Source organism: Oryctolagus cuniculus, chromosome 11, assembly GCF_051225735.1.
Source record: "Oryctolagus cuniculus isolate XC-2025 breed Fujian yellow rabbit chromosome 11, ASM5122573v1, whole genome shotgun sequence".
In the NCBI taxonomy this organism is placed as follows: Eukaryota; Metazoa; Chordata; class Mammalia; order Lagomorpha; family Leporidae; genus Oryctolagus; species Oryctolagus cuniculus.
The window spans coordinates 5,285,755-5,298,165 of record NC_142877.1 but is presented as its reverse complement, the minus strand read 5'-3'; the positions used below and the strand labels follow the sequence as shown (position 1 = coordinate 5,298,165).

The 12,411-nt window shown below is 49.2% G+C and overlaps 1 long non-coding RNA gene across 1 annotated transcript in view; it reads right to left on the bottom strand.

Annotated features, from left to right (window-relative positions):
* Positions 1-12,411, bottom strand: part of LOC103352232 (uncharacterized) — a 247,708-nt gene that overhangs the window by 233,527 nt on the left and 1,770 nt on the right. The window contains exon 2 of the long non-coding RNA XR_016215712.1: positions 3,878-4,009. This is a non-coding gene — a long non-coding RNA (uncharacterized LOC103352232). The remainder of the gene's footprint in view (positions 1-3,877; positions 4,010-12,411) is intronic.

The window sequence follows — 12,411 nt, the reverse complement described above, 5'->3', positions numbered from 1 at the left end:
GGTAGCCCTGGCATCTGTCCCCACCTGACAGAGAGAAGGCAGAGAACGTGGGTGAGGCTAATTGAGGCTGTCCAGTGGGGCTGGGGTCTGTGGGCCCCTCAGACACAGTAGAATGTCCTGCACAAGCAGGCTGTCAGCTGCGGCTGGGAAGCTTGTCTCCAGAACAGCCGGCAGCTCCCCCACTAACAGCTTCTTGGGCTGCACCTGTGACCTTGCAGTTTTACAGCATGCCTTCAAGTTCCAGCCTTCCACCCAGAGCTAGCAGAAGAGGGGGCTGAGCCCCTAAGGGGAGACAGGCCATCTATCTGCTTCTTTGCAAATCATTTCCCGGCTTTTTATTTCTATACTAAGGTGAGAAAAAGAACCCATGAAACTCACTCCTACAACCACCCTCCCGTAATGAGCTCACGTCACCTGCCTGCCACCCCCAGGAGCTGGTTCAGAAGGTGCCAGGCTGTACCGGTGCTCTCAGCTGCTGTCTCCCACACTGAGCTGGGGTAAGACCACAGCGATGGCACCATGATGCTCTGCAGTGTTGCCTTTTCCAACTACACTGAGGCTGCTGACGGAAGGTTTGGGAGCAATGCTTCCAGAGTGCGAGGAGACAAGCAGGAGACTACACACACGCCCTACTCCCAGCATCCAGAAACTAACACCACTTCAAAGTGTCCCTGTTTGAGAACTGAGTCGGCCCCCAGAGTTAAGGGGCTACCTGGGATGTGGTTTTCAGAAAAGGGGAGCTCTGAGTTCCTATCTGTGTATCTGTCTTGTGACACCCCCACCAATGCCTCACCCCCACCCTGGAATGTCCAGAGAATCCTGGTTTATTCTTCTCCAGTCTTCCCTGTCCAGAACATGTCCAACAATCCAGCCAGCTTCTCTGTGTGAGGTTTCAAAATCTTCCCTAAGCCTTCCCACCCTTCACCCACCTCCAGGTCAGCACTAATCCTCAGACCTTCCTCCCACTCTCAAGTCTTCTCACAGGGCCCAGAGCCCAGGTCACACCTCTCTCAACCACAGCACCACAGAAGCCTCCCAAGTAGCCTCCTTCCTGTGTTGCCTCCTCCAGTCTGTCTCCCTCTGGCAAGCAAAGGGACCTGTCCAAAGTGGTCATCAGATGGGTAGACACTTGGTGCCGTGGTTAGGATGCCACTTGGGACCCCTGCATCCCATGTCAGGGTGCCTGGGTTTGAGTTTCAGCTCTACTTCCAATTCCAGCCTCTTGGGAGGCAGAGTGATAGCTCACATACTTGGTTCCCTGCCACCCACGTCCCAAGCAGCCTTGTAACCGCTGCACAGAAAACACTCCAGGTTAACACATTCAGTCTTTACAATAACTCCATTGTGTACCTGCTCAGTGTTACTATTCCCCTCTTGCATCTGAGGAAATTGAGGTATAGGTGACAACCTGCCCAGAGTCATGTGGGAGGCAAGCAGTGCAGTCCAGACCAGTCTCACTCCCACATTCAATCCCTCCAGCTCCACCAAGGGCACCTAAGTGTCCTTCAAATAAGGGAGGGAGCAAACCAGCTGTGGCACAGCCACAGCAATGAATACAACACAAACGTGTAAAGGAAGCCTGGGCCACTCTGTTTACCAACACAACAGATGTCCTTGATAGGGCAGCGGGTGAGAAAGCAAATGAAGAACATGCTATAATCCCACTTGGGAGCAAATCGGGCGAGATAAAAGACGTGATTGTTCGCCCATAGAAACATGTCAGGAAGGAGACAGGTGCTGTTGGCTCCCTTGCTCCAAGAACCTCGCCACATCCCTGTCACTTTCTGGGACCGCTCTCTGCTTCTCCACGGCATTTACTGCCACCTGGCACTGGAGTGTATCATCATGTGTTAATACTCGTCTCTATAGGGTGAATACAAATTGCGAAAGAGGAGAGTTCACTTTCCCTGGCGCAGTGAGGGTGACCCCCCTTCCCTTTTCTCCACAGCGTTTCCTTCAGGAAACTCGCCAGTTCTTCCTCTGCCTTTTGGGATGGATGCAAATCTCTTTAACCGTTTCCACAACCCGGAATATCTGTGTCAAGGATGTGACAGCCTGTTCATGGAAATGCAAAACATCAAGGAAGACAGTCCTCTGTCTCCAATATAGGTGAGAGTTAAACTTAGGTGACTCACTACGAGTTATGTAACTACCAGCTTGTCAGTGATAGGAGATGTTCATTATTCCTTAGAATACAGACAATTAGCCACCAGCAGTGGTGACCCAAATGACCCCTGAATTTAAGATAAGTTGTGTGTGACAGATTATGCTGTCAAGTCCTCTCACTCAGTCACTTATCCTTGGTGTTGAGGACACGGATGAGCTATTTGAAAGGACGGGGTTTCTCTCTTTGCAGCCTTCTGCAGTGTGACTATGTCCCCTCTTCCCCAACTCATGGAGGAGTTTAACCCCCAAAGTCATCTGTTCCCGGCTCTATGAGAGTGGACCCTGAGCCTGACTACCGCGCTTAGGGTGAGCTCCTGGGATCAGGCCCTGGGGGGCGTGGTAAGCTGGGGAGAGCGGCGCACAGCCACAGACACTCACAGACTCCTGCTCTGGCTTGATGTGATGCCAGCAGCGGGGCTCCTGGCCAGGGCCTGCATCAGGCTGCTGGCACCTCCAGCCTCCAAAACTGTGAATGAAATAAACCTCTTTTTTATAAAGTAGTAACAGAAAATGAACTACAGTGTGACCTCTTAGTGGATTACTGTTGACAGGCATCACAGTGTGTCTTACTGTTCATCCAGTGAGAAAACTGTTCTCTTTCCCCTTTACTTTTGTGGAAAGGCTCTCTGGGTCGGCAACAGATTTGGTTTTTAATTGCACTTCCCAACAACCTTCCTCGGCAGAGCACATGATCCACGGGCTGTCTTTCTGTTCATGCTGTACCCCAGTGTAATGCCTGGCACTGAGCAGGTGCTCAAAACACATTTACTGAGTAAATAAGCTTTCTCTCTACCCTCTGAAGGTTCTAATTTAGGCTACAAAATAAACTGACACTAAACAGATCAGCAGGAGAGAAATCACTTTAATTACAAGAGTCTCACCAAACAAGGGACTTGGAGAAGGACTGGATAGCTGAAGCCTATATGTCAATGTCCACCTGAGCTACAGACATGGACGAGGACCAGAACCTACCGGAGAAAAGCACATGAACAAAGGCTGTGCAAGTAAAAACTCTCTCGGGTAACAGGTGCTCTAAGGGCAGCCCTCTTCCTGACAGAGACATCTCACTCGGGCAGGTTTCCTTGAGGGACAGAAGTCTATTTTACCAAAACATCTACATGCTTTCTCTCTATCTTCATCCTTGCAGCAACCCTTTGGAAGTCAATACTATTATTGGCCCCAGTTTACAGATGAGAAAATTGAGGCTTGGAGATACTGCTCTGACTTGGCTGACCATTCAGTGAGTGTGAGTTAAAGTAGGGATGCAGTCCCAGGTGGTCTGACCCCAAAGCTCTTGCTCTTTCTTTTCTTCTGAAAGGCGGAGAGATGGAGGGAGACAGAGACAGACAAAGAGACAGATCTCCCAATTCATTGGTTCAATCCCCAAATGCCCACAACAATCAAAACTGGCCCAAGCTGAAGCCAGAAGCCTGGAACTCAATCCAGGTCCCTATGGGTGGCAGAGACCCAAGTACTTAACCAAGGCTCTAGCTCTTAACCTCAAGCCATAAAAGATTCTTAACACCAAAGCAGTGGACCAATATTCCATCTTATTAGTGGAAACAAGAAGACAAAACCCAACCAAATAGGAACCTGGGTGGCAAGAATCAGAACTCTTTGTAGCTCACACTGTCTGGGCTCCTGCCATGTGCCAGGCCCTAGGCTGTCCAATGTGACCTTCACAATGGCACTGAGAGGGGTGCCCACTTACCGTTCACTCTGCACAGATGAACACTGTGTAATGGTGAGGAGGTAGTAACTTGTCAAGGTCAGCCAGCAGCCACATCAGAATCAAAGACGGGTCTGTCTGCCTCCCCAGTTCATACTCTTGGCCTTGATTCTCCTGCAAGGTGATGGAGAAAACCAGAGAAGATGATCCAAAGTCAGCCACATTCAAACAGAAACAGTGTGCCCTCAAGTAGGCCAGAAGAGGCCTCTGGTGAGGGTGGTGGCAGCTACCTCCACTGGTGACATTCTCCACACCGAGGAGTGGGGTGAGAGGCTCCAAGGGTCTTTTTCTTGGGGACTAGGGCCCTGGCTGGTGTTTCTTCTCTGTCCCCTGTGTACCTAGCACAGCACCAAGTGCACTGTGGATCCCAGTGAATGGCTGCTGAACAAATAAATGAAAATATACCACCCACCCCTACAAGAGGCCTGCAGTTCGTGTTTTTTCTGTGTCCTGATGAGCTGTGGTCAAAAGGAGTCAAGGTGTTCTCCCCTGTCTCCATCCCTCCCTGGCCCCCAGCCCTTCTGTGTTGAAGAGGAAGGAAGTGGGTGAGAACAGAGCCTTTCAAGGCACTGAGATCCTGCCTGTCCTGCACACACAGGGTGGCCTTGAATCCCTTCCAGAAGCCATGAGGCATGTGTCCTCATTCCCGTATGACAGAGAATAGCTGAGCCTCAAGGAGCCCCATATCCAGGGCTTATGGGCTCCAGGCTCACCTCTGACCTGTGTGCTCCAGTCTACCTTGGAACCACCATATTCTACTGACCCGCACTCAGAGGGAGGAGAAGAAGCAGGCCCTGCATAACCGAAGCAAACCACGCATGCATCACCAGTACCTGGTGAGTAGGCATTGAATGAGCAAGTCAATGAATGGGTGAGAATCTTTCTGGGCAAAGATTACTAACAGGACCAACTGTTAAAAGATGTGGATTCAGGGGCTGGTGCTATGGCACAGTGGGTTGACACCCTGGCCTGAAGTGCCGGCATCCCATATGGGCGCCGGTTCGAGACCTGGCTGCTCCACTTCCAATCCAGCTCTCTGCTGTGGCCTGGGAAAGCAGTAGAGAATGGCCCAAGTCCTTGGGCCCCTGTACCCGCATGGGAGACCCAGAAGAAGCTCCTGGCTCCTGGCTTCAGATTGGCACAGCTCCAGTCATTGCAGCCAATTGGAGAGTGAACCATCGGATGGAAGACCTCTCTCTCTCTCTCTCTCTCTCTCTCTCTCTCTCTGCCTCTCCTATCTCTGTAACTCTTTCAAGTAAATAAAATAAATCTTAAAAAAAAAAAAGATGTGGATTCAATGGTTAAGTTCAAGTTAGAAAGAAAGAGAAAGGAAAAGGAAAGAAAGGAAGGAAAGAAGAAAACCTCTGAACACCCACAACCAGGAGACCGGGCTCATCATGGTGCATCCAAACTATGAAAGCCGTGCAGCTGTTACATAATGTCCACAACTAAGGTTTCCACAGGAGAAAACGGTAGTGACCTATAATGTGAAGAATAATAAATACAACATGACCCCATTTTAGCCATACCAGGGATATGGGATGTGGGGCACTTTGGCAAGATCTAGGCCATGTGCTCATGCCCTGACCAGATGCTGGCAGGATTTGAGAGCTCATCCAAACTGCAGCGGGGAGGGAGGGGCATCCATCAACCACACAGGGTGTTGGGCAGACAAAAAAAAGTGCCTTCCACATTTCCTGGCTTGGGTCCCTGCCCCATGCCAGGCCCAGACTTCTCTAAGCACTTAACCACGTTGTCCCATCTTACCGTCCCAGCAGCCCTTTGAGATAGGTATTATTAGTCCCACCCCTCCAGGTGACAAAGTGGACACTCAGTCTGAGTCACTGAGCTCACATGCAAGGCAGAGCCAGGTTCCAAGACAAGCATGTCCTGCATGGAAGCCACAACGGTAAGTGCCAAACTCTGACACAAGTCCTACTTCCACGCCTTTCCTGCAGCCAGCACAGTATTGGCACAGAGCAGGTGTTCAGATCAGTGAATGTGGACTGGGAACAAAGAGGTAGAGGAGGCAAGAAGTGATGTGTGGGTGCAAGTGTTTGGTCTGTCAGAAGCAGAGCTGGTGGGGAGAGCCTGCAAGGAAAGATGGTGATGAGCTGGTGGGGGTCAGGGACATGAGCCAAAGGGAAGGCACCAGGGCAGCAGACAGGACTCCAGAAGTGCAGAAAACACTGCGCACAGTCACTGCAGAACCTGACCAAGAGAAGAACTGGAAAAAATGCTCTTGTTGGGGGCTGGCGCCGTGGCTCACTTGGTTAATCCTCCGCCTGCGGAGCCAGCATCCGATATGGGCGCCGGGTTGCAGTCCCGGTTGCTCCTCTTCCAGTCCAGCTCTCTGCTGTGGCCCAGGAAGGTGGTGGAGGATGGCCCAAGTGCTTGGACCCCTGCACCTGCATGGGAGACCAGGAAGAAACACCTGGCTCCTGGCTTCAGATTGGCACAATGCCAGTCGTAGCAGCCATTTGGAAAGTGAACCAATGGAAGGAAGACCTTTCTCTCTGTCTCTCTCACTATCTATAACTCTGTCAAATAAAAAAATTTTTTAAATGTAAAAATTAAAAAAATTTTTTAAATGTTCTTGTCTCAGAGAGAAAAGGTGTAGGGAGGAAACAGCAATTTGTCCCAAACACTGTTGTTTTAATGCAGTCCCTCTGCTTCTCTCCTGAACCCATCCTCCCTCATTCGCAAAAACAGGCCACAGTGAGTAACCACAAGGCCTCCACCCCCGAGCAGATTAATAATAACTTGTCCCTGTGGGAACTGGGGACAAGCGGTTCCTCCCCATGAAGGAGAAACGCCTTCTTCCTCCTCCAGCAACTTGGCCCCTTCTGTGTCACTTATCACCCCTCCCCTGCACGACACAGGCACCTGCTCACAAACACACCTCCCATCTGTGCACACACACACCCCGTCTTGTTCACAGTCATCACCACGGACCTGTCATTACCCCTCCTCAGCAGCCATTCCACTGTGTGAGCTCAGGTTGTATTCAGGAAGATAATGCGCCTGCTTGGCTCTCAGCCAAGTCTTTAGACCCTGAAATCCCAGGCTCCCCAGCAGGCAACACTGACAGCTGATGCAGGTCTTGCCAGTGAAATGCTGGAAGCTTCTGAGGCAGGTGTTTGGTGCAGAGGCTAAGACGCTGTGTGGGATGCCTGGGTTGGAGTCCTGATTTGGCTTCTGATTCCAGCTTCCTGCTAATGCACACCCTGGGAGGCAGCAGGTGAAGAATCAAGCACTTGGGTCCCTGTCATCCAAGCGGGAGACCCAGATTAAGTTCTGGGCTCCTGGCTTTCGCCTGGCCTGGCCCCAGCTATTGCATTCATCTGGGAGTGAACCACCAAATGGAAGAGCTCTCTCTCTCTCTCGAACAAAAATATTTTAAAATAATAAAATGGAGACTTCTGTCTGACAGCCTCATGACGATTCACTCTGCCAACAACCTGCAGGGCCCTGGAGTGGACTTGCCCCAGCTGAGCCTCTGACAACAGCTGGAGTGTGGCTGGGGGACACTGAATGATTACTGCACTTGACTCACCAAGAATCCTGCCAAGCCACACCCTGACTCAACCTGCAGAAACTGTGAGATCAACAAATGTGTGTGCTATTAAGAAACAAAGTTCAGGGACACCTACTATGTAGTAATTAACCATTAACACTCCAGAGAGGCCTCGGATACCATGGAGCAGAAACAAGTGTTCCTCGTGCCCGTCCAAATCCCTCACCCACGGGTTTCACGAGCTGAGTGAAGGGTGGGTGCCCTCCCACACTCAAGGCTGAGGAGTGTATCAGCAGCGAGAGATAACAGAACACATGCGCACTCTGCTCTAGGCGTGCACTGAGCACGTGCCATCAGCCCTCTCAGGCCTCCCGCCTGCTCTGAGACCAGTGCCCGCCTCCCACATTTACCAAGTGAGGACACGGAGCCTCAGAGCCCTCACACAAATAGCGTGTGGCCGGAAAAACTAAAACAGGATGAGTGGCCCAGAACACATCCAATTAACAATTTGAGTGCCAGTCATTGATCACTGCACAATAATTTTCCTCCAAAATTTAGCAGCTTACAACATTTACGATCTCAGTTTTATGAATAGGAAATTCAGCCAACCCCAAAATAGGGAGACTGCCCTGAACGACCTGGGCACACCCAGTGGGATCACTGCGGAACATCAAAGTGGAGAGGGAATGAGACGGGAGAGCCTGAGATCTGGCCAACACCACTGACTTTGAGGATGGAGAGCCAAGAGCCGAGGACTTCGGCTGCTTTCACAGGGTGGGAAGGACCAGGAACTGCATCCCCTGGAGCCTTCAGAAGGGTCACGGTCAGGCCAATACTGAGATATTAGCCCAATGAGATCCGATTGGACCATAAAATAATACATTTGCTAACAGGCACCTAAATTTGTAGTAATTTTTCTCAGCAGCAATAGGAAACCAATACTTTGGGGAAATGAAAATTAAAATAATACAACAGACCTTTATTCTCATCTTTCTATAACAAGTTTAAAATGATACAGTACCTGAGCACCAAAAAGGAAACCTGTTGAAGTGAAATGGACACTATGAGAAACGGTGACTTGATCAGCATAGCCCTGACTGTCGATGAACAACTTAATACGTTATCCCTCTTAGTATTTTTTTGTCTGTTCTACTTAATACTATTGGTTTAATTCTGTAATTAATACACAGTTATTCTTAAGTGTTGAAACTTAACTGAAAAGTGATCCCTGTTAAATATAAGAGTGGGAATAAGAGAGGGAAGGGATGTACAATTTGGGACATGCTCAAGCTGACTTGCCCCAAACGGTAGAGTTAGAAACATACCAGGGGATTCCAACTCAATCCCATCAAGGTGGCATGTACCAATGCCATCTCACTAGTCCCAGTGATCAATTTCCATTCACAATTGATCATAATGATAGGACTAAGAATCAAAGAGATCACATAATCAAGACTAGTGTCTGAAAATACTAACTGATAGAACAAAAAAGGGAGAGAACGATCCAACATGGGAAGTGAGATACACAGCAGACCCATAGCATGGCAGATGTCCTAAACAGCACTCTGGCCTCAGAATCAGCCCTAAAGGCATTCGGATCTGGCTGAAAAGCCCATGAGAGTATTTCAGACATGGAAAGCCAAGACACTCTGTCAAAAAAAAAAAAAAATGACCTAAATGAAAGATCTCCGTGAGTGAGATCCCAGTGGAAAGAACAGGCCATCAAAGAAGGAGGTACCTTTCTCTGAAGGGAGGAGAGAGCTTCTACTTTGACTATGGACCTTGTCTAAATAAGATAAGAGTCGGTGAACTCAAAATGCTTCCATAGCCTTGGAAACTCATGACTGGAGCATAGGGAGATCACTGATGCCATAAACAAGAGTGTCAATTTGTAAAGTCAACAACAGGAGCCACTGTGCACTTACTCCTCATGTAGGATCTCTGTCCTTAATGTGTTGTACAATGTGAATTAATGCTATAGCTAGTACTCAAACAGTATTTTACACTTTGTGTTTCTGTGTAGGTGCAAACTGTTGAAATCTTCACTTAATATATGCTAAATTTATCTTCTATATATAAAGAGAATTGAAAATGAATCTTGATGTGAATGGAAGGGGAGAGGGAGCAGGAAAGGGGAGGGTTGCGAGTGGGAGGGAAGTTATGGGGGGGGGAGCCACTGTAATCCATACGCTGTACTTTGGAAATTTATATTCATTAAATAAAAGTTAAAAAAAAATGATACAATACCTAGTCATAGACAGGCAGAGAAAAGGACATTCTTGGGGCCAGCGCTGTGGCACAGTGGACAAAGCCGCCACCTGTGGTGCCGGCATCCCATATGGGTGCCAGTTCAAGTCCCGGCTGCTTCCTATTCACTTCCTATCCAGCTCTCTGCTGTGGCCTGGGAAAGCAGTAGAACATGGCTCAAGTGCTTGGGCCCCTGCACCCATGTGGGAGACCCGAAGGAAGCTCATGGCTCCTCAGCTTCACATTGGCACAACTCTAGTCATTACGGCCATTTGGGGAGAGAATCAGCAGATGGAAGACATCTCTCTACGTCTGCTTCTCTGCCTTTCAAATAAATAAAATAAATCTTAAAAAAAAAAAAAAAAAAAAACAAGGGGCATTTTCATAGATAAGTGGTGACGTGTTCAACAACTTATTTTTGACAAGTACTTAGCAGTACCTCTCAGTACGAATAGAAATGGCTCTCGATTCCACCCGGGAAATGCACCCCACAGCAAAAGAAGCATCAGTTCATAAGGACACACAAAAAGTAATCCTAGTTAGCATCCTGTCAGTCAGGAAACATAGCCAGTGCCTTTCCACAGGAGAGCAGCTGAGTAAGTGATTGCACTGTCACTACAAAGAATGAACTGAAGTTGGAAAAATTGATGGAAAGGGCCTCTACCAGGTGAAGTTGAATGGAACGAATAGTATATAGCATGATCCTCTTTTTTATGAAATAAAAACAGGCCCCACTGGTTTGGTGCTCTCGCTGGCAGAGTCTCATGACAGTACAGAGTATCACAAAGCAAGACACAGGGAGCCAGTGTGTGTCTGTGGTCTCCTATGAAGCCACCAGGATCCAATCCTGAGGTTCTACTCTAACAATCTAACCCAGTTTCATCACTGCCATCTCCAGGCACCATCATTGGATTAAGTTCCCACCCTCTTAGTACCATCAACCTTAGATGCTGGGGACTAAACTGCTTAATTCAGGATGGATATTCGAATCATAGCAGGGTCAACAGAATCTAAACAGTGAGAGTTATGAAAAACAACCTCACTAGTCCAAGCAAAGGATGGACTCAGACTAAGGATAGTGCAGTAAAAGTGAGACTTTATAACCATCCTGCAGGACTGGGCACCTGGTGGGCCAGCACATCTGGTAGTATACAGCAAGCTAACGATTTCCTAGCACTTGGGCCCCTCTCCCAGTTCCTCATTGGCTGAGTGCTATAGGGTTACAATCTTCCCCGCTTTTGCTTCAGTGGTTTTGGCCACTGTTTGCCTAAGAACTTCTGGAGCATGTAACCTAGCTGTTAGTGCTAGATAGCTACTTGTCTGCAAACTATTATGCTAGCTAGTTGTCTACTCACAGCTAAACATCTTACTTGGAAAGTGAACCAGGTGTTTACTTCTCACAGAGTTACGATCTCAGTGTCCCCACATGACCCCATCCCAGCAAGTGTCCCTCCAAACCTCCTGGGTTCAGGCTCAGCCAGCATTCACCTTGTGCTGCGTGTACCAGCCATGTCTCAGGCAGCCCCTGAGCCATGTAAGCCTCAGGACACCCAGCACAGCAGCTGTGACTGCCTCTGACAAAGACAGGGACTGTGCTGCAGGAGGGTTCAGGCCAGGGTGAGCAATGGCCATGAGTTGGGCCCAAGGCTAGGGGCTTGGCTGCTCTGTGAGGTGGGCCTTCTGTAGCATTTAGACAAATCAAGGACAGGGCACGAATCAATGGAGAGTCCTGAACTTCCGCATCGTGGTTGTCCTTACTCTCTAACCTTGGGAAAGGTCTTTTAACTCTCTCTGCTTTGTTCTATTCATCTGCAGGGAAAGTAAAGGCCCGTGGAGGGCTTCCTGCAAGGGCTGTTGCTCAGTTAGTGGGAGATTCCACATGCAGTTAGTAGCCAGTGTGGGTCCAGAGATAGGGCCCAGCACCATTGTTAGCGCCAGCATGGAGGGCTGGCTTAGAGCACGGGTGGTGCATCAGGCAGGCTTTGCCGCCCACCAGCTCAGTGGCCATGGTCTTACCAAACCCCCTCACATCCCAGTTGCCTTTAAGAGCACGGGTGGTGCATCAGGCAGGCTTTGCCGCCCCCCAGCTCAGTGCCATGGTCTTACTCAGATCTGTTTCCTTATCTGTACATGACAACCTCTGAGCTGCTGAGACGTGTACAGAACAGATGCCTAAAGGGCCCAGGGCTTGGCTTAATGCTCTGTGTTGCTGCATGACGTTTTTAAAAATATGTATTTATTTATTCATTTATTTGAAATGCAGAGCTATGGGGGGTAGAGAGAGAGAGAGAGATCTTCCATTTGCTGGTTCACTCCCCAATGTCCACAATGGCTGGGGCAGGGGCAGGCCAAAGCCAGGAGCCTGTAACTTCATCTGGATCCCCCACGTGGGGACAGGGGCCCAAGGACTTTGGCCATTCTCCACTGCTTTCCCAGACACATTAGGAGGGAGTTAGATCAGGAGTGGAGCAGCCCAGATGGATTGCAGATGGCGGTTTAACCCACTGTGCTACAACACCAGCCCCCTTGATATTTTGAATAATTTTTGAAGATGGGGCCCTGCCTGTCAAAAATTAAAAAAAAAAAAAAAATAAAGACGGGGCTGCTGCTGTGGCGCAGCGGGTTAAAACCCCAGCCTGCAGTGTCAGCATCCCATATGGTCACTGGTTCAAGCCCCAGCTGCTCTACTTCCCATCCAGCTCTCTGCTGTGGCCTGGGAAAGCAGTGGAAGATGGCCCAAGTCCTTGGGCCT